This window comes from Struthio camelus, chromosome 2 (genome assembly GCF_040807025.1).
Source record: "Struthio camelus isolate bStrCam1 chromosome 2, bStrCam1.hap1, whole genome shotgun sequence".
NCBI classification, from domain to species: domain Eukaryota; kingdom Metazoa; phylum Chordata; class Aves; order Struthioniformes; family Struthionidae; genus Struthio; species Struthio camelus.
The window spans coordinates 163570570-163591631 of NC_090943.1; the positions used below are offsets into that span (position 1 = coordinate 163570570).

At 40.0% G+C, this 21062-nt stretch overlaps 1 long non-coding RNA gene across 6 annotated transcripts in view; it reads right to left on the reverse strand.

Annotated features, from left to right (window-relative positions):
• The window catches only part of LOC104153698 (uncharacterized), a 72744-nt gene that overhangs the window by 34210 nt on the left and 17472 nt on the right, over positions 1-21062 (reverse strand). For 3 of the 6 annotated variants that reach the window (XR_011139333.1, XR_011139334.1, XR_011139332.1), the window contains exons 2-3: positions 12496-12651; positions 10368-10441 (exon numbers count right to left, since the gene is read on the reverse strand). This is a non-coding gene — a long non-coding RNA (uncharacterized lncRNA). Of the gene's footprint in view, positions 1-322; positions 2605-10367; positions 10442-12495; positions 12652-13004; positions 17686-21062 lie in introns of those variants that run through there. The other 3 variants (XR_011139336.1, XR_011139335.1, XR_696317.2) reach the window with 3 other exon arrangements.

Sequence of the window (21062 nt, forward strand, 5' to 3'; positions counted from 1 at the left end):
GTCCTGCCCCTGGGGAGGAATAACCTCCTGCAGCAGGACAGGCTGGGGGTTGACCTGCTGGAAAGGAGCTCTGCCAAGAAGGACCTGGGAGTCCTAAGCATAAGGCAGCAATGCGCCCTTGTGGCCAAGAAGGCCAAAGGGATCCTGGGGCTGCATGAGGCAGAGTGTTGCCAGCAGGTGGAGGGAGGTGACCCTGCCCCTCCATTCAGCCCTGGGGAGGCCTCACCCGGAGTGCTGTGTCCAGTGCTGGGCTCCCCAGGACAAGAGAGACATGGCACTCCTGGAGAGAGTCCAGCGGAGGGCTCCAAAGATGATGAGGGGCCTAGAACCTCTCTCCTCTGAAGAAAGGCTGAGAGAGCTGGGCCTGTTGAGCCTGGAGAAGAGAAGCCTGAGAGGGGATCTCATCAATGTGTGGAAGTATCTGAAGGCAGGGGGGTGTCAAGAGGATGAGGCCAGTCTCTTTTCCGCGGTGCCAAGTGACAGGACAAGAGGCAACGGGCACAAACGGAAACACAGGCAGTTCTGTCTGAACATGAGGAAAAATTTATTTCCTGTGAGAGTGTCAGCACTGGCACAGGTTGCCCAGAGAGGTTATGGAGTGTTCTTCCCTGGAGATATTCAAAAGCCGTCTGGCTGTGATCCTGGGCAATATGCTCTAGAGGAGCCTGCTTGAGCGGGGAGGTTGGATGAGACGATCTCCAGAGGTCCCTTCCAACCTCAAGGATTCCGTGATTCTGTGATTTGCAGCCAGTGTTGCCTAGTTCCTCCTGGTCAGCCCTGGGTGCTGTCAGCTATTAGCCGTCAGTTGGAGCCAGAAATAAGGGAGTTGCACTGTGCCATGCCTTGGGCTCGAGATCATTGTGTGAGGGGGGTTGTTGTGCTCTGCCACACTTTGGATTTGAGATTGGAGGCGGGGGAATAGTTGCACTCAGCCACAGATGTATTTGATAAAGACACACCACATTCTTTAACCAACACTGCAGGAGGCAACAGCTAGGAAACAATTAGGTCCCATAGAGACAGTCAGTCTTCAGTAGGAGCCAGAAGCAAAGTTCATATTTATGCTTTTGATCCATAAGAAGGAACTCCTCTACAAGAAAATTCCCACATCTACCTGGCCATCTCCAGTGGTAACATTGCATAAAGCACCATTATTTGACTTCTACTGTATTTGGCTTGCACAGGGTAAAGTCATTTAGTTAGCAGTGCAAGGAACACACTTAATCTGGAACTCCCTGAGTGATCTCATTAAAATCTATGTTGTCACTTTTGCAAGTTGACTTGTCAGACTAGACCTCTACTTCAAAGAAGCAGCATTTTAAACACTGAAGAGAAACAAATTACACTTATCACTATATAAGAGATTTCAAGTGCATGTCTGTTATGGGCTGACATGTAGGGGATTAAGGAAAAGTGAATGCTGTGATTATTTCATTACAGAATGATATTGCAAGAGTCACTTATTGACTGAGCAGTCTTATCAGGAAATAATTAGATTCGGGGAAATGTTCCTATTAATTTCCATTGTAAGTCAACCATCTGGATCAATGAGTGTCTAATTCAACTCTACTCCAATTGAAGTAAGGCTATTAGTTCCCTGTGCTGATGGGTAAATATGGATTACTATTTTCCAAAACATAAGGCAGACAATTTTTATTCATTTAAAAAACAAACAAGCAAGCAAAACTGAAAGGCTTTTAACTGCACAAAATGACAAGAAGAATTTATTCTTTAACAATCTGATAAGCAAATGAAGAGTGGCCTGAAGATGTTGAATGCAGCTACGCAGCTCAGGCCCTTGCAGCCCATAGGCTTGGAGAGACTTCAGTCCATCTACTGATTTGGATGAAGGCAGAACATAGGAGTGCAGTTCTAACTGACCACCAATTCATATCCAGTCTTTTATATTTTCATTTGATAGGCTGGTCAGCAGATGCCAGGAGATACAATATAAGAGAGGTGCTATTAAGCTCAAAACACTGAAAATTCTTTGCAAAAGCCTCCGAGCTGAAGTGTGCCCTAAGGTAAGAAGTGTTGGGAGATAATAAAAAGGTCTTGACAATTTCAATCTGATGATATAGAATGCACCGTTTACTGTCATCCTTCACAATATCAACAAGGCAATATCAACAAGCCAAGGTCTCAATAATAAGCTGGAGGTACTCAGGGTCAAACTCATAGTTTAAATCTGCTTCAGGACAGGTACAGGCAAAAATATATTTGTGTCTGGCACTGAGTAAGGTGCCGCACTGTTTACCCTCTTTCTCTAGAGACTCAGAATAATACAAATGGGTGCTTGTTGACTTGACTCAGCAATCTCCAAAATAACAGTAAGCCAGAGTAGTCTGAAACAGTCAGCACTCCTGAGAGATATAAACTTGGGTTTCATTGGAACTGTGTTTGGTGGTAGCATTTCTCAGACATCATAATTAAACTCATAACTTTTATCGTGTTAGGAGGAAAGAGTCTAAATCTGGAGATTGGATTACCAGCCGTCGAATATGCGGTAGCAAGGTGAGGTGTTTTGGAGAGAGGATAGCTGAAAGCTGTTAAGACACTGCAGCATCTGACGTGTGTCTGAGATGTTCCAGCAGAAGGACTGGCCTATAATACAGGTCAGAATAATAAAATTTGTCCAAAAATGACAAGGGACACATCACAAAATCTTGACATCTACTAATAGTCCTTGAAAATATTAGCCTTAGTCTTGTATAACAAAATGGGGGCATGTGTCCCTGACGGGCATTATCTAGCTTTGTGTGGATGTAGGAATTTAACTTCCTACAAGATCTACAAAAGCAGCAGGTCACTGAAGATTAGCATTTCTCATTATGTTTTTTTCCCTAGCTATTTGCAATTGCCAAGCTTACTTGCTCCAGATTGCAAGTTTCTGTTATATGGTACAAAGTCTTATTGTTCTGGTTCCTCCCTCCACAAGGGAAATGGGCAATTGGAAGGAAGATAACATGCTTATGAGATAATTGTTCATAATGAGAGGAACTCTATTAATTAAAAGCTTAACTTCCAGTACTTTTAGCTAGGAGTGTCACTACTTTTACCGTATGTATGCATTCCAATTTTTAAAGTGTGAGTTCTTTCACAGTTTCACCTAGTTTTGAAAGCTAGGAAAAGGTCAGAAGTGGTACTGCAGCACCATGATGCTGATTTACCTGCCTTAATATTTATAAATTATAGGTAGTATTTGCTCAGCCCTTAGAAAATGATATGTTTTTTTTCTGAGCATATTCGTTGTTGCTGCTGACAGCTGCAGAAGAGGGGAGTAACTGATTGATACTCTTGAGGGAGGCTGTCCACATCAGTCATGGGAATACCAATACTATTTGCATTATCATTAACAAAAAGACCAACAGCTCTTTTGGTCTTTCTTACTCGGTTTTTGGTCATTCTTACTGTTTCACAGAAGAGCATGCTGCAGGTCAGTTGCCTTTCATGTAGATTCTCCACAAGAAATTTAATTTTACACGTGAAGTGCAGTAATGAAATTGGTAGGAAGATGAATTTCCTTCCTGGATCTAAGACGAATGAAATATAAAATCATTTTGCAGGATAGGGAGTTGAGAGAAATATTTGGAAATGTTGAAATGCTTCATTTCTAGACTGGTCAATATAAGGCTAATTTTTATTTCATTCCTGCCATGACTCCTGGGGTTCACAGTTCAATTATTCATGAGTCCTTTATCTTTTATGAAACTGATACAGTGGCCAAGTGGCATTTTTTCTGTTCATGGCAGTTACGGGATTCCTATGAAGTACCACCGTATCACAAGCAAAGATTGTCTCAGGGGAGATGATTGTCTTTGTCAAGGACAATGGTAACCCTAACATCTGGTCTATTCCAAAGAATCAAGATGACAGAGAGATATAGATTCAAATTAGTTTTAAACTATAACAAATTTTTTGATATTGTGTTTATATATTGTTGGGAAGGGACTGAAAATGCTTTGCAAAAAGCACTTGATTTTTATGGAAACAATACAGTTTGTCAAACACACACAGATAAAGATTCTCATGTGATTCTACTAATACTGGCTTTCACTATGTTAAATTGAAAAGTGCTCAAGGATGAAGTCGTATTTTTTCATGACATTCACTACATTTCCTGAGCTGTAAGGCATGGATCTGCTTTTGAACAGCTGAGCAGCTGCATACTGGATATAGATGATGTAAACTGGAGTTGAAATGAAAATCGTAGCCTGGAGTCAGGGCTCACAACAGGAAGTAATATGGCTTATGTTAAAGAGACATATGTTTTTAATATCTAACGTGCAGTTTCCTATGTAAGACAGTTGCCATTTGCAACTACCCAAGTACGCAAGAAAGTGAGCCAGGAGGAGGTGCTGAAGCTGATCAGATCCTCCAGGAGCCTGAACGCAAGTCCAGCTCAGCTCTGTTTCTCAGCAGTGCCCAGGACCCATGGGGGATGTTGTTATCTCCTGCTCAAACACTACTCCCAGAGTATTCCTTCCTAAAAAACTGAAAGGTCGGGGGTAACATCCAGCTCTCACTTAGGAAGACTTTGATGAGAGGTTCATGACACCAGGCAAATGGGGTGATCAAAAATCCATCATGTTCCTCAGGTGTGATTGTTGGCCTTTCTGAAACAGATTGAATACTTCAAAAGCCAGATAGGGGCACTGGGATACTATTTTCATTGCTTTTTATACCTCCGTGTGGGAATAAACTTGGTATAAAAAATTTGTCTTGCTGAGAATTATAACGAATGATTGTTTCACAATTCTGTGATTCTGTGACTCCTAGATTCAGTTTTCATATTGACTAGATATTATTGATATTAAAATACCAAAAATACTGCGATACTGGATTGCAGTCACATTCCACAGCTCCAGCTGTTTCTAACCACACAACTTTGATGAAGGTTATAGGAAACTTGCAGTGGGTAAATGTGTGGTATATTGCTCTAACATAAAGATCAGAATGCAGTCTGAACAAAGATTACCTCAGGGTTTGAAGCAAGAGATTTACATCCCTCCCAAGCTTTGCTGTAATTGTGATGAATGATGGTTCTCATACCCTGAATTGTTACTAGTCCCTTTTTAAATCCACTTCACTTCCAGCTTGCAATTACTTCCTGAAGCAAAGGATTCTATCAGATAATTACACTGGAAAGTGTACTTAGTCCGTTCTTTGCAGTTTTGAATTCATTATGTTTCAACTTCATTTAACACGCCCATATTCATTTACTTTGAAGCAGTAGGAGTAGTACTTCTTCTCTGACCTTTTCCAGATTATTCAGTAATAATATATTTTCCTTATGAGTTAATTAATTTACTCTTTCTTTTCCATACTAAACAATCGTGCTGTTTTCCAGTTTTTCTTTACTTTGATAGTTATTCTGGGCTATTGGACTATTGACCGTGCTTCTCAGGTCTTCTAGCTGTTCTACAATACCCTGCCTAAGATGAAATGAGGAACAACGCACTTCATTCAAAATGAGGTCACTCATTAGGTAGAGAAGTTATGATATACTCTATTTTCTTTCATATACTTTCATTTTGTTTGCCTTTTTTCTTGACCTGAGATTCAAAGGAAATCAAGAGTCTTTACTGAATTGTTTATGTCAATTTAGTAAAGTATATAGAATTAGCTTAAATATATTCATATATTATGCATTACTTTGCATCTATCAACAGTTGGTTGCATTCAGCATTTTCTTGATTGCTAAAGCAGCTTATCAGGGTTCTAAAGTATTTTTACAACCACCTCTGGATTTGACTAACCTATCAATTTTGTGTCACCTGTGAGGCATTCTATGTTATTACTAAATAACTGTAAATGAAAGATTCGCATTACACACGATGTGAAGTAGAAGCCGCAGACTTCACATTTGGTTAGGTAATCATTACCTTAAAATGATTTAGAAAACATTCCTATTTCTGAAATTCAAAAAATATAAAGAGATAGATTCTTTCATTTGTATAATTGCAGTGAAATAGTTAGCTTTTCACCAAGGTTACTTTTGGCTCAACTGTAATGTTACACGTATTTCTACAGAAAACCTAAGATGCTGGTAACTTACTCAGATCCTGGTTCAGGAAGCCATTTGAAGTGAATGACTTCTGCACATTTTCAAATGCCTTACTGAACATGGACCTGAATGCTAAACGGAGGTGCTTACGATATGCAACACTTTCCTTGTCCCAAAAACAGACCTGCATTTTCCTCTTAAAGATGAGAAATGTTGCTACAGGGACAGCTAGTAAAAACAGCATATATGAGAAACAAAAGATAACTCAAAAGCTTTCTTTCACTTTTCAGAGAAAAGATGAAAGAAATGTAAAACTTTTAATAAGAAATATTTGAGAGTAAAAAGCTAAGCTTCTGTCCTCCACTGAGATCACTGATAGGATTAGTCTAACATCTTTTGCTCCATATCTAAATCATTCAAGTGTCTTATGTGTTAATTTTTATACTGGTGTACAGTTCCTTAAAGTGATGAGGCAAGTGGAGTGGAATTCATATTTTATAAATCAGCAGCTTTTAACCTTGAGATTGAGAAGCTTTTGGTGATTATTTATTGCAAATCAGCACCATATAACAGCACTTCTTGTGGAAAGCACGTCATTCAACATAATTGTGGGCAGCAAGTGAACGCTGCTTGCTGCGCTGCAGAGTTATTGAGTCTTATGATGCAGCTGAAGACCTGAATTATTCAGGTAGAATAGCTTTATTAATAAAGACTTAACAGTAAATCATTTTCAGCCTCTGAATGGTCATGTATGAGAATCTAGAGGCTCAGACTTGCTTCGGAGAAGCTCTCGCCTATCACAAAGATTTCTTCATCACATGGCAGTTAATTAGTTGTGTCTTAGCGGATTTGCAGACTCCAAGACTGGAAATCTTTGCAATCAGGTACAAAATCCTAATGATGTGTCAGGGTCAATGCAAAGGATAGTTCTCAATTCCAGCCCAAAGCCAACACATATCCTTCTCAACTTAGCAAAACTTCTGTGCGTCAGCTTTCAACACAAGCAGAAAAAGCAGAAGTATATGTCTAACGCAAAGAACATTTTTAATTCGCTGTATGTCCCCCAGCCTTGCTACAATTCTTTTTTGTTTTATTTTTTAAACAGTGACAACTTCTCCCTTACCTACAGCTGCCAGGGGACTGGCTTCAGTTCTTGCTTTCTCAAGGTTCCCAGCCACAAACAGTGTATAGTAGCTTTCCTGCCTCTGTGAGTGGTCATCTCTCGGGGAGCTGACGCAGCTGATGGCCAGACACCCCTGCCTCCTCCCATCTGCTCCTTCCCAGATGTGCTGCTTTCACCAAGGCCAAGAGTGCTAGGACAATGCAGGATCTTCTTCTGCTGAAAATCATCTTCAAATACAGATGCTGCTTCTGGGACTTTTCTACTTCTTAAGTAGGGCAAAAAACCCAAGGTAAAGAACATGAACCTTTCTAGCAGGCAGCAATCAAACTCCCATCTCACAGTCAAGGTTACAGAATTTATTTCATGACTTGGCATAAAGTTGGGGACCTAGTATGGACCTCAGACATGCATCTGGGGGAGACTAGGAGTTTCACCTGTTTGAGATAGTGAAGTGAGTACTTCTCTACAGAGAAGAGGCAGAGTCCACCTGATTGAGAAAGAGAGTTGTGTCTTCAAGACTGGTGGTGACTAATCTAAAGTGGGCTTTAAACAAGATTCACAGGGGAGTGGGACTAGAGGTTTGAGAAAGACATACTTGTAAAGTCCCTGGTACAATAGAAGAGGTGAGAGAAACTTAGGGATGGGCTCTGTTACAGACTGCCTGACCCAGGCAAGGTAGTGCAATGAGCCTTTCTACGAACAACTAACAGACCCTCCTCTTCTTGAGGGAGTTCAACCACCCCAATGTACTGGGAAGGCATGCTATTTTACAAGCCATCCAGGAAGTGCCTAGATTACATGGACGACAATTTTCTGACACAAAGAGCTGGCCCTGAGGAATGCTCTAATTGATCTGCTGTCCACAAATAGAGAAGAACTGGTGGCCAATGTCATAGACAGCAGCTTGGGTTGCAATGAGCATAAGCTGATTTAGTTCACGACCCAGAGGAAGTAAAGTAACAGCTTAACCTCGGTGAGAAAAGTCTCATCTTGGTATTCTGCACTTTCAGAAGAACAGATCCGTCTCAGAATACCTATAGAATGTACAGAGGAAATTTCAAATATTCATAAAACTATATTTATCATCTGGGGGAACAGTACATGAATAAAAAAGTATTTCATGCAGTGCCAAAAGGTAAATTAGCTAAATTGGAAAAGATGAGGATCTAAATGTTAGATCTCTTAAGAATTTAAAGGAAGGTGATAATGAGTCATGTTGAAGCATCGGGCTAAAGGGAGCTTAAACATGGAATCAACAATATTGTGGACTACCTCCACAATATGTTCATTTATAACTTGGTAAATAGAAGAGAGTAGGTAGTGAAATTTTCTGAAGAGGCCAAGCTGACAGACATTGTCAGCACAATAAAGGTGAGAATTTCATAAAATAAGAGTAAGATGATCTGGAGGAACAGAAGAATAGAAACTGGATCAAGTTCAATAGCTGCAAATGTAAGATCAGGTACTTGAGAGCTGTTAAATCACCAGCTCTGAGCCAAACAAAAGTTAGCTGAAAATTAACAAGGAGAAAAAAATATTCGGGGGTATTTGGCAGCAGGGGACTGAACACGACAAAATTTGATGTTTTCTCTTGTATCTAGGTCTCCAATGATTATGTCTTATTACATGTCATGAATTTTAGATCAGAAAATACTGTGAAACCAGGAAAGCCTTCAAGTCTTTTTCTTAGACAGTGCTAGGAAAGTAGGCCTACTAACATTCAGATCACACAGAGCAAGGTCTATCAGTCAAACAAAAGGGCAGAGCAACGGCATGCTTTAGCTGGAGGTTTATGAAAGACTTATGGCTCTCAGTAAGATTCCTTAAAGTTGTTTTCTGCAGCATTATTTCAAATATATTCAGAGCTGAACTTGACCTCCACAGGTTGATAATACTTCCACTTGGCAGTTGATTTGCTCATCATTTTTACTCTTCTGAGCAGAATGAAGAAGACTCTACTTTTACATAGAAAGGTCTTTAATCAAGATGTGCCATCATCCATCTTAATCTTTAATATGCTGGATCTGCTCTTGACTTATGAAGAACCATACTGGCAAAAAAGCTATTTCTTTGGAACAGAGTAGAGGATACTTCCTTTTTAATCAGATTGCCTACCAACAGAAATTCACCTTCAAGTATGACAGCAAACTTCTTCACGTTCAACACTTGGTGGTTTCTTTGCTAGTACCAGCTCTCAAATACATACGACAAGGGCTGTATGCTTCTCTTCCAGAATCAGTGATCGTCCTGTTGCCAGAAATGCTCTGTGAAATGCACTTTTGGACCAGTGCCTATGGGTCTCTCCGTGCCCCTTCTTGCAGTGGGAAGGGAAGAGCAGGGCTGGAGGGAGGTAGCAGTAATATGCTAAGAAATAAATGGAACTGTCTGGCTGATGAACATGGTCAACTGTTAAGAGAAGGAGTTTTAACAAACAAGATCTAAATCCTTATTGAGAAAAGTAAATACTGAAACTTATCAGTTAAGACTTTATTTCCAAATATTGCCATATTTTGCATATGTTAGAGAAGCCCTTTGTGAAATGGTACATTCAAACAGGGTGAACAAGTTATCATGAGAGTTTTTATACATCCAGCTCACAAATGCCCTTAGGATCCTGTAACATACACACCTGGGAAGCACTGTCGCTCTTCTGAAAACATCTGTCATTACATTGATAGAACAATTAGTAGATATGAAGATTTTAAGCAAAATTTAAACAACTAAAATTTGGTAAAAATCATAATTTCTTTTGTGATGCATATGCTTTGCGGCCTCTGGTAAAACAGTTTGGGACGAGGACAGTTGACTGAACAAGAGCTGAAGAACTTTCAGAGGGTCAGAGTGGCTAACATTGCAAGCTTTCTTCATCCACAGCTCCCACCAGCTACAGAGGGAGGGATCAAAGCAGGGGAGGCTTTTCTGAATCAGGCTCCGTGAAGCCATTTGCACTGTTGGAAGCCAGTAAAGGTGGGAATGTTGTGACTTTTTTATTTAAATGAATTACTGAAGAGAAGGCTGTAAATTGCTTCTCTCTTGGTGTACCTCTGCAGAATTTATTTATTACTGATGATGGAAAAGATTTCTGTTTCTGTGTCCTCTTTAGGGACCGGTTTCCTAAAAATTCACAGTAAATTAAATAAACTATTTCAGAAGAAATCACACTTTTCTAGCTCTGTTATCTAGAAAACAGCAACTACAGTTAAGCAAGCTATGGCACAGAATACAAAAGCATATCACCTTCAGTCTATGCCAGTCGTTTTCAGTCTGGGATCCTCATTGCCCTGGAGATTCACTGGTTACTTTTGGGAAGTCTACAAAAGATGGCAATGAAAAATATATGTTTTAGGTAGCTTATATTCATTATACACGGGCCCAGAGCCCGCATGGACATTTCACTGTGAGTGAACGTAAAAACATAGAAAGGCACGGAGGGACTGCTGTCTAAAGGAAAACCCACTGTTCCCTATGGCGGCTGCACCTGCTGAGCACGTCCAGCTAATTGCTGCATGGAGATTTGTAGTGACCGACCGCTCCTGGCCAGAAGGTCATGTCATGAAATTTTTACTCCAAAACTTCCCATGTCCTTGAACACCCCAAAAGGAGAAGGTGTCCTCCGTCTTCATCCTGCATACAGTGGCTTCCTTCTTTTGGTTTCTCTTCATTCTTCCTGTCAGCACTTAAGACACTCTGAGGAAAGTTGTCTTAAATATAGAATGTTATTGGATGATAGTCCCCTTTTCAAGATCTCCCACTCACCTGGCTGTATCCTAGGATTCTGTTTTCTCCTCCTGCTTACCTCCTTGCCATTCCAGTACCATTTTAGATCCAGAAAAGGAAGCCAGCTACCCTTGATGTACCCCACTACAAATAGTCATACTGTCTGAGACCTGCTCATTCAATAAAACATACCAGTCTTCCAGCACAGAAAAAGCCAGACCACCCTGACATACCCACTAAGACCTTCAAGGTCTAACTACCTACAAAGCCAATTCTGCTGCATATTCCTGCCTGCTGTACCAGGTCAGGGCAATGTGTTGCTTTAGCTCTGGTATATTTTCTGAAAGTATTCTGCCACCTTAAGGTGGTATTTGAGATAATGTCTCCTAAAAATAGGTGATTTGCCGTGCTCAATTAAGGCTGTATGTAGTGTTCCCAATGTTAAATTTATGATTAAAAAGATTCGGCTTCCAGATCATGAGATTACTTCTCCCTAAGTAGCTAAACTCTTTACAGAAGTTCTTTGATTTCAATGCATTTCATGGCCTCAGCCTCTCAATTACTCATTTCCCCATTTGTTAAAAGAAAGTATCCTAGAATATAACCAATATGTCTCATTTTCTTCAATGACCTTTATGTTCTCAGAAATGACTGCCATTTTTAAAGGCTTCTGGCTCCCACTAAACATTAACTTCTTTTGAAAATCCCAGTCCTAACTTTTAAAAGATAAACTTCTCCATGCCCTTTGTCATTCTGAGGCATTTTGATTTCTTTATAATTAATTCAAAAATGTAGAATTTTTGAGGGGTTAGGTGCAGAGAAGAGAAAAGGTTACCCAAAAATATTACAGATAATTCTTTAGTATGGATGTAGAAAGCTCTTTAGATCTCTCACTTATTGAGTAGTTCATTAAATCAGTTAATTGATAATAGACTTACTGTTCATGCTTTCACCTAATGAGCTAAATATGCTTTGAGTTAATTCTGTTACCAGAATTTCCTTACTCTCAACAGAAAGCAGAGTCAGTCAAAACAATGCTGGACCTGAATATCCTCAAAACATGAAGTTCAGAAGCTGCCCTGAAGTTAGCAATTTTTTATTCACCTGGTGAGTCTAAATTGTGTTAAAAGAAAGGATTTAGGAGGGAGGTGAAGGGAAGTAATAGTAATAGAACCATGTTTATATTCTCTAAAAGCTTTTCATAATTATTTTTTTCCATATTCGTAGGCTGGTTGGATTTAACATTTATTCTTACCGAAATTCAAACATAAAATATTTAGGTTCACTAAATTACTATCACTATATGTTAATATTTATCACTATAATGCTCGATTTTATGTTTTTGTCAATTTTGAATACATTTACAAAACCTCAGATCTAAGTGATTAAAAAACTCTCAGAAATAACTTTTTAATTCAATAGGTAACATAAATTATAATTTAGGAGTAAAACTGCATTTACTCATTCTGTATTTTTTTTTTTTTTAATGCTGAAGGGGCTATTCACACTTTTACACCAAGAAATTAGACCAATTGCTTGCACTGAGATTCAATTTCCATGTTTGCAAAGAAAGAAAAATAAAGCATTCACTTAGTTTTATGCATATTTCAATAATCAGAGTTCTAAATAAGTCGATGAAATAACTTACTGATTGCAAGAAAATTTAGCCGTGCGTAACAAATGTTCTCTCTGCTAGAATCAGTCATCAGAAATCACATAATCCTTGTGATCTTGGGAGGCATTGCTTTGGCAGTGTTCAGGTTTTTGTGTCTATCGTCTTCAGTGAAGCAATGCATTCATTTACCTAAGATATAAGAAAACAAATTCATTTTTGTTCAAAAAATTCAGGAAAAAATGTAGTGGATATTTAATATTCACAGACATTACACGCACAGATGGTGCCTATTATGTCAGGTTTCTGAGTTGAAGAAATGACTGCTATTCCTTCTTCAGTAAATTACTTAATACGTTTCTTTATTTTCTAGTACATTTTTGAAGTATGGAGATGAAATTCAGTGTGTGTTTTCTAATCAATTTCTGATCTATGTGCAGTGCCTTTAAGCTCCTTTAGTTACAAAGAGGAGTTAGGCAGGAGCGTAAAGTAAGGAAATCAAGATGATTCTCCTAAAACTGTTTATGTATCATACTGATGCCCACCAAGGAAATTAATGAATCAGAAAAAATCTTGGGACACCAGGAAAGTCCTCTCTAGAAATATCGTCTCCATGCAAAAATCCGAACAGAGCATTTTCTGTTTTGCAGAAGATTTCTTTATAGTCGAGAAATTAACATTAATTTTTATTGAGGTCAGCATAATCTTCAAACTTCAGTGGGACATTAGCTGCTACCTGAAAGAGATGAGAAATATTGGTAATATTAAACAAATGAAAAAGGTCGTATATAAGTTCCCAAGGAAGTGTCAACTAATGTATAATGGAATTACTGCTGATAGATACAGGTTTCCTGGGAAACCAGGATCCTTGCGTCTCAACTTTTAGCAAAAGACTGAAAGTTAAGGTATTGTTCTCCATCAGCACATGTTTTTTTAGAAGCCAGACTTCTGTATTCGCTGATTACACAGAGAACGGCAATATGCTAGGAAGTCCTCACAGGAGCGGGTTTCATCAGCAGACAGACAGAGCTATGCACTGCACAAAGCAGCTATTTGTTCTTGATAGTGTACGAAATCTTTGGGAAAATGTTTCTTTATGAAACAGTGTTTATCAATTTTTATTGATTGAAACAGAAAATTTTCAAGTCTCCTATTCTTTAGAATCAGTTTTACCTCTACAAGAGAGGTGAACTCATGAGCTGGAGAGAGTCTGGGGTCAAGTCCCTGTGATGCTTGGAGGACTGGAACACATGACATACAAGGAGAGGCTGAGGGAGCAGGGTTTATCTACTTGGAGAGGACAAGACTAAGAGAGAAGCTGGTCTTTGATCCTGGAGAGTGAATCAATGGAGATGTAGCCAGTGCTTTGAAACAGAGAATTTGCCATCCTATTTTCATATTATTGTCTTTTAAAACCCCTTTCTATGTATATGTACTCTGGCAGAGAAATTCTTTGTGATGTGTGGTGTGTGGTGAGTAACATATTGAAGTTCAACAGAAGTGTTGTAATGAAATTAAAAACAACAACAACAACAACAGCAACAAACCCTAAGCTTCCTAGCAGGGAACTCTGCCCGTTGGTGGGGATGATTAGGCAGCTGTGGAAAAATAACAGGAGAAAGTGCAAGTATTATTACAAGAACTGGCGGAAGCAGGAATGTGGATGAAACCACACAACTGTGGAAAACCATCCTGAATTCTAAAGGTTAGGAATGCCAATAGTTTTTTATTTTCTTTTCTATAGGCCAAACCCCAATATCATTTTTAGGGTAAATATTATGTGATTGTCTGTGGGAGTCTTGCTTCTGTCAGGGCTTCCGGATTTTACCTTATGAATTTATAGACCAAATTCAACCTGGGCATGAATGAACGTAATTACTGTTGACATCAGTGAGGTGAGACCTGTCATAGTCCCTGGCTTAAATGAATGATGGGATTTGCATTTCCTTTGTATGCAAGCACTCCTCAGCGGCACATAAGTGTGCTCAGAATATTAGCAAATATTAACCTTAGGTTTGTGGGTCTAGTGCTTACAGCGTCTGGAACAAATGGCTGTGCATTCATAACTAAAGCAGGCGCCAGCCTGGGTAAGGATGCTTTTTGTTCCGGAAGAACATTTCTTTATTAGGGATCCTGTACCACAGACATAACAAGAAGCTGTCTGGTCTAGGAAAACTTTAAAAACTCGTGGTCCTCCTCACTTCTGCGGTGGGTCTCTCTGATGAATTGAATTTTGTCATATCCCAGTAGGATCAGTAGAAAGAAACACAGGGAATTTGCACTGCTCAGCCCCAAAGAGCGCAGCTTAACTGGCATTGATAGAAAGATTTGCAAGTCTCGGTTGCCAGCTTCAGTGGTAGCTATGACTGTCTGCTTAACACATCATAGCAGAGATTGCAAGACACTGACGATATGAAAAGACAGTATAAAAATAACTATGTATCTTCTAGCAAAACATCACAGTGGCAGAAAGAGCACAGCACAGTGAGAGACGGATAATTGGTCAGGTCTCCTGTCCTGCTCTATTTGTTATAAATCAAAACCAAAAAGAAGCCCTGTCTGGCCATTCTGTGCAGTCCATGGATATGTTTATTGGGCTTTGTGTCTCCTTTCTGTCGCCTCTATTCTCGTGCATACAATTTGAGTTACAACATAAAACGGGGCAGCAGTAGAACAGCTAGACTCCCAACTAGGATGAAATCATAAAACATTTCTTTTCAGCTCTTGCTCTGTCTGCCAGCCATTGTGAAGAATCACTGCCCATTCACCTTGCAAGCCACTCGCTGACAATATAGTCAAAGCTGTGCAAACTGCTATTATTATAATACGTTTGGTCACATGAATAGGTATGTAAAAAAGGAAGGATTGATAGCTGTACACATAGGAAGATCAATTTGAAGGAAAGACCCATGCAGATTGAACGCTGATTAGCCGACATGTAAGTATATATGCCTTTGGCGGGACTTCTCTGAGAGGGGAGAAGAGGGGTTAGTGGTTCCCCTGCACACCTTTCAGACATGGCACCGAGAACGAGAGTCCCTGTGAACTCTGCCCCTTTCAGGCAGTGACTGATGGAAGCTACAGCTTTCTGTTACAGGCATGACGTCCGAGTGTGACTTGTTAAAGCCAGCTCTTTTGGGTTCTCATTGGTGCCTAGCGCTTCTGAGATGCCTCCCAGAAACATGCACATGTGAAAGTATGGCTCTTGGTGAGCAAGAAACAGAAGGAGAAATGAGGACATGCCCTTCCAGCTCCCAGGACTCTTTGTTTGGGATTGTTTCACCTTTTTCCTCAGCTTGGTAGCAAGCATGACCAGGTGGTTTATGGCAGCCCCTCTGGGCTGAGCTTGGTACAAGCTGCTAGAGAGGAAAAGTGCTAGTTCAGTGAACCCGAAGAGACATGAAGACAGTGAGGAGAACTTGCTAGTATTTACAAGCATCGCAGAGTAGAAGTGATTTCTCCAAGCTCAGATGGAAAGTTTGTGGCAGAACTGGATGGGATGCAAGACTGCTGCACCCCAGTCCAGTGCCTCCAAGTGTGACTGTCCTTTGCTCTGCTGAAAATACAGAGGCTGGATAGTAGCTTGTCCTGATTTCTATCATTCCAAGAGGTGCTGTCAATGCTGGATGGCAACGGTACAGCAATAGTTAAAATGTCGTGCTCTGAGAGATTTGCACTACTTGTTTGTGCAGTACCCAGCCTTTGAACTGTCAATATAAAACTCTAGAAAGAGAAGCCTGCCAATTGCAGAGTCATTGTCCTTAGCTGAAATTCTGTATCTTATCGTATGACTATTAAGAATAAACAAGAAAGAAATAGTAGATCTACGTCCTGGTTATGCAGTCACCCTACATTTTCAAAAGGAAAAAAAAAATTATCAAAAATGATTTTCATTTCCAGTTTGAATAAGTATTTTGAACAATTTTGTATCTCAGTAGTGCCCGAAAATGATCAATGACCCAAATGGACCCTAAAATACAGACTCTGTTGTACAGACTGTAGGCAGACTTTTATGAACATTTAGCACCTATTATTTTCCGTGGCAATTAAGCATCTGAGAGATAGATTTAGGGTCTTGGATAAGGCCTTCCAGCTCTTACACCGCTATTTCAGAAGGGAGCTAGCTCAACCACCTAATCTGAGATATAATCAAACAAATAGCAATGATAAAAGAAGAGATGTGAAAGGGGAAATACAGGCTCCTGTTATAATTCTTTTTACCTCTAGGTATCTTTCTTACTCTATATTTATGTTTATTTAATAGGGACAGGTGCAGGCACCCATAACTCAAATTATGGCAATGCTATTAAAATAGCTTTTCCTTCCCGTAGCAGTCATGTCTGTTATAATTATTCTTTCTCTTCAAGGACGACAGTTAGATGTTTTGACATCCTGATGATTTTGGGTTCCTAACGAGAATGTAAACAGATTTATTGTGGAGCATTCCAGAAAGCTTAATTTTCTGCTATCCTTTCTGCGAATCCAAAAATCCCTGCAGAAACACATTTCTGTTGGATCATAAAGTATCAGCAGCTCTTTAATTCCTTTCAGACTTTTGAGAGACCAATTCTCTAATGGTTTCTGTGCTGTAGACCTGCTTTCAGATCCTACTTGATGTTGATTTCATTGTAGTATAAACTGAGCAATGACTGCAATCAAAGTTTCAGTGCTTCCATCAGAACCCACCAGGTTGCTATGTGGGTGACAGCAGGGCAAGGAGACTCGTCAGGAGTGCTTTTTTAGGGAATTTATTACTGTCAGCAAAAATTCAGCCTGAGGACTGTAAAAACCAAAGGAGAAGCTGGACGCAATAAAGTGCAGAGCAAACTACACTTTCCTAAGCTGTTCTCTGTAGGTCATAGAGAGTTTTATGCAAAATATCTGATGTTTACAAGTCATTGAGCTTAGTAGCACCTGTTATTACTTCCTCTGCTATCCTGTTTAATTCTACTGAATGCAAACCTTGTGGGATCCATACAGGCTGGTGAAGACCTCTCTGCAGGGCTTCTCCTTTCCATTACACATGTGTTACCACTTGTAGTAGTAAAGTTAGGGGTAAAACTGATGCTATTTTAAGTCTCACAGACCTGGCTGGTCCTATTTTCGTAACTCTGAAGTGAGCAGTTTGGGACTCACAGGTCACAGAAGTTACAGTATTTTGAAGAGACTACGATTCACTGACAAAATAATACCCAGAAAGTTTGTTTATTTAATAGCATTTGCAACTTCCCAAGCTTATTTCTTCTCCACTAACCTGCTAGCCTTCTCCCTGATAAATCTGAAACTAAGATTTTAAAAATATATACAATACCATGGCTGATTGATAGTCATGTACCTTCTGAGTGTTCTGCGATGCTGACAGAAATCTCCCGGTTCCGACATAATGCTGAGAATGTGTTCTAGAGTTGTGACTAATGACAGTGTATTTACTTTACTCCGTCCTGAAGGTAGAGCTCTGCTCCCTGTTTCCAGTTCATGAAAGCATGCACACACAGTGTATGTCAAACAGGAAATAAGACCCACACCGGAGTCCAAGCACTTTGCACGTTCGTACCACACCTCGCAAGCCCTGGCTTCAGGGGATCCACCTCAACGGATGCCTTGGCACAGGCATACGCCCATGCTCAGAGTGCTCTGCACTGCCGGAAGTCGACTTTATTGCACGAGACTTATAGGATGTGATTATACCAGAAGATTAACGCTGGGGAACGTTCCTGGTCACGGGAATGCGACTGACTATACTGTGAAACTGTTTGAATGGTCCCTGGTGCAATTTTAGCACCTGGACCTCTTAGCAGTCTTTCTGCAATACCAGAGCACCCTCTGAGAGTCAGGATAATTCAGAGACTATTCCCAGTATGCAGTGTGTACCAAGCCACCCCGGTCTGGAGGCTAAGAGAATTTACTAAAATAGATCTGAGTTTTTCCATGCCAGCTGGCTTTGTTGACTGGGAATGTTTCTTGGAGAATTTAGTTTGCAAATACAAGCATTGCGATAGGATCTCCTTATCAGGCACAGATTTACTGCAAAGAACATGTGTCCAGCTCTAGACCTTCTGTGCATTGCTTCAAATTTGGCAGCTAGACCTGGGCTCAGCAGGACCAGGTTTTCTGTCTTTGCTCTCTCTTGGGGGAAATTTGTCCTGGCCAGGTCTAGGTTCCCTATCTGCCTACGCAATTCCACCTTATAGTCCTGAAAGTCATCCCAAAAAGGCTTCATTGCAATCTTGCACCAATGCAAATAGGATCAATAAGCATCTTACCTACATTATTAACATCCAACAGGAGGCCACATGGACACATAGAAACAAGCCAGGAACCAGGCTGGATTTAAGCCTGCTTTCTAGCTTAGTACATCAGCATCAGTGTGGGTGAGGTATCAGTGTTGGGATACCTACCTGAAGGCAGAGCATGAAGCCTTATGGTATCTGATGACAGAAGACAAACCTTACCAAGTTCACAAAGAAGAAAAAAGCCTTCTTAAGGAAAATAGGAGCAGAAACTTCTGAATCGTTCTGGCACTTTGATTTGTGAACTTATTCTATTATCAGCTCATTTTACAAGCCAGTGGATTTCTCAGTTAAACAAGGCATTGTTTTTCCTTACCTTACTTCTTTTCTACCTAATCATTTTCAAAAACAAGAAGCTGGAAAAAGTATAAAAATAATGTTAAAGTATGCAAGTACATGGCCAGGCCTTTACTGAGATTTACCGCTGCAAAAAATGGAAGGGGAAAAGCAGTTTGTCAGTCCTAAATTGGAGTTAAACCAGTAAGTCAATAATGGACAATAGAAAAAGATATGACAGAGGAGTATTAGGAAGTCCTTTGGGTAAAGAATATCAAAAAATACTGACAAGAGGGTGCTGGCTTACCGGAAGTCACTGACTACAGCCAAAATTATCAGTAAGACTGTAAAATCAATAAAAGTGGGACCCATGGCGAAAGAGTGAAATAGAAATGGGGTATTTATTTGGGATAGCAAAAAGGGGGAAAAAGAAAATATAAGGTAAAACAAATCTTGTGATCACAGCTGTTTGGGAAATCACTGTTGGGGAGAACTGGCATGTGATCCACATGGTGGAGAATAGAAATAAAACCTTTGTTCTGACCGTACCACACGCATCTGCCTTGTCAGGGCGTCTGGGCTGCTTTCCTGAATACTGTTGGGGGTGTCCATGCAGAGGATGGAAGACGTACGAAACATCCCAACATACATTGTCCGAGAAATCTACTAAATGCAAAGATTTGCATAAAGTTACTTAGAAATTATAAGCAGAATTCAGTGCAATGAACAGAACTAAACCCTAATGCCATATTTTTAGCATTATTATGGATAAAATTGGCCTATTTTTAGCATATTATTTATTAAAAAAATAAATTATGACTTTTTGTTAGAACAGAAATATAGGCAAAGAAAACCAGGAGATTTATCTAGGCCCGACAAAACGCAAAGTAAATCCTAAATGATACACTCTCCCCATTTTTAAGTAAGATTTTAGTTACAGAGTACACACTTCTTAACACATCAAGAGCTGTTCAAGAATAGAAAGTACACAAGTGCAGTGAAATGAAATCTCTGACTTGAGTTGTTTTTCTGCTGCAGGCTATGAGATTTGGAGCTGTGCCATATAATTTAATGCATAAATACTAAACCTGGGGCATCAGCTCATAGAAATAGAAGATGAGAAAGATTCAGGCTCTGCAGGTCCATCTCAGAACAAGTCATTACCCATGCGATGCTAAGAGAACCCCACCCCACAAACCAAACGCTGCATCAAGGACCACTGTCATCAAGACCCACACATGTTGAGGAAATTCTTTTCAGCCTCAATTTTTTTCTTTCAACAAAATTGATCCAATATTGCTATTGAGCCAGAATCATGATTTTCTACTCTGTTTGCAGATGACAGCTGACACAAAGGATGGGGTTTGGTTTATGATTAAGATATTTGCCTTTAGTTGCCAGCTTTTAGGTAATTACCTGTGTGTTACATTACTATGGTTAGTGAATATCAAGGGTCAGTTCGTATACTAAAACATACATGTTCGGTGCCTTTGGAGATGCTACAGGCTGTTCTGGTTGGCCCCTAGCTCTTGTTGAAGAAGAATATAGGTCTCCCTTAGATCCAGTGTCGTATCTGACATCTCCATATAGATGTTACCAGCTCCCTCAGGCATATATATATCAGTAGACAGTTGTCATAACAGCTATTAGATTCTGTGATAACTGTCTACAGAAGGTGAGCTAAAAAGCCCTCTAGGATCCAGCTGTGGGGACTGAATCTCCATTGGAGCTTAGACCCTAGTTCACAGAGGCACATAAGGCTCAATTGATTTGCTGAACAATGGGCACCTAATGACTTTTGGGACACTCAAAGGTAGCCAAGACCTCCATTTATGGCTAGCAGATCTCTTCAAAGACCTATGGGAGATCCATGCTTTTTGGGAAGAATACCTGGAAGTCAACCAGAACAGCCTACAGGATTTCAAAGGACACAAGAAGCCCATATTTAGGCAATTCAGTTGAACCTTTATGCATGAACACTTGCACTGAGATATTTTAATCTGGAACCAAGAAGACCTGTGTTTTGATCCTAGCTGT